The sequence below is a fragment of the Terrapene carolina genome, unplaced genomic scaffold, assembly GCF_002925995.2.
Source record: "Terrapene carolina triunguis isolate 2854851 unplaced genomic scaffold, T_m_triunguis-2.0 Scaffold24559, whole genome shotgun sequence".
NCBI classification, from domain to species: Eukaryota; Metazoa; Chordata; order Testudines; family Emydidae; genus Terrapene; species Terrapene triunguis.
This window is the reverse complement of record NW_020688910.1, coordinates 1,496-3,059: the sequence shown is the minus strand read 5'-3', so window position 1 is coordinate 3,059 and position 1,564 is coordinate 1,496. Positions and strand designations below refer to the sequence as shown.

Sequence of the window (1,564 nt, the reverse complement as noted above, 5' to 3'; positions counted from 1 at the left end):
CTGCTGAAGTAGTTCCATTGGGAGAGCGCTAGACTAAAGGTCCAAGTTTCAATCCCAGGCTTTGGCATGCTCTTCTATCCCCCTTTGTGCAGGGGTGGGCTGTTTTCTGAAAGTGCAGCAGTGCCTTTCAGTCCCTCATTTCAGGCTACTCAGCTGGAAAAGACAGGATGGGCTCCTCCACCGGCCCACCTGGCCTTTCATTCTTCTCTTCCTCTTTGTCAGCAAGAGGAAGAAAAAGAAGCTCTCCTTGAAGCAAGAATCACCAGGCAACATAAGGATGACTTCCTGAGCACCAGCCCCAGTCCTCTGCTCTACCAGCTGACCTATCGAAGGGCTGCCACCACTTTCTCCAGTTTCGCCCATCGGTGTGTGCCAGGGCGAGCACCAGCCAAGTGGATGGAATTTGAAGGGAGGGGCAGAGCACTGTGAGAGAGTTTCTGTAGTGTAGTGGTTATTACATTTGCCTAACATGCAAAAAGCCCCCGGTTCAAAACCAGGCAGAAACATGCTGGCTTTCTTTTCCTGGATCCCCTTTCTGTCTAGGAAGACACTCTTCCTTCTGCTATTGGCCTATCCCTTGGATAACTCCAACCCCCACATGACAGAAGGTGGTGACATCAGCGGAGAAAGTGTATTGACATCAGTCTGAAGAACCTAGAGGAGTTAGCCATGTTACCTTTTGGAGGCTTGTGACTTGGCCTCCTCTGCCCTTGGAGGTTGCCCTATAGAGGCTGTCACTGCCTGCTGGCCTCCTTTGCATGACTTGCAAAAGGAGGTAGTAAGACAGGAATGGGCCAAAAAAGGAAAGTCAAGCTGAGGAAGGCAGGGAAGAAGATGTGCAGTGAAGTGGGGATAGTAAAGTGCCACCATTCATTCTGCCAAAGCCTGGGGAGGTGCGGTTGGCTGCTGGGAGGTAGAATCCTGTGCCTGCCTCTTGGCATCCCAGGGATGGCTACTTGCAGTCCAGGAGAAGCGGGGTTCTGGGTGGAAGGAAAAGAAGCAATGGTTAGTCCTTTCTGGCCGAGATGCTCTGCTGTGGTGGGCTTGGGAGTTGCCTGCAAGCCATAGGTGGACTTTTTCCAGTGATTACCGCTGCTCCTTTCTGGCCAACCTGGAGGTGCCATTGATGACTTGGGAGTGGGGGCAGGGGGTAGCTGTGAGCAAATGGAATCCAGGAAGCCCCAGCCTGCCCCTCTAGGGGCCGAGTCTTTCTCTTCTCTCCTGCCTTGGGGAGTCCAGCCTTAAGCCTGCCCAGCATGTGCTGCAGCTCAAGGATTAAGCCTTCCTGTGTGGCCTGTGCTGGAGAGGACCCTGAACCCCTGTGGGGTACTGTTGGGGGGAAACCCCAACAGCAAATAATTCTGGACACAAGATCAACCCGTTGGGTCAAATTGGGAAGCTTGAGGCCTGGTGACTTAGTCCACGGGGCCAGCAGCTAAAGCCGTTTTCCTGCATGTGGGGGAGGCGGCTGCTGAGGTTCGCCCTTCCCGCTCCCTGCGCTGCTGCACCCTAAAATCCCTGTTGGCCAGCAAGATGAGCTGGGAGCCCGGAGAGTGGAGGTAAA

At 54.1% G+C, this 1,564-nt stretch overlaps 1 non-coding gene across 1 annotated transcript; it reads left to right on the top strand.

Annotated features, from left to right (window-relative positions):
- Positions 1-433: 433 nt before the first annotated feature.
- On the top strand, positions 434-506 carry TRNAV-AAC. The gene has a single exon. It is a non-coding gene; the product is annotated as a tRNA-Val (tRNA).
- Positions 507-1,564: the final 1,058 nt, after the last annotated feature.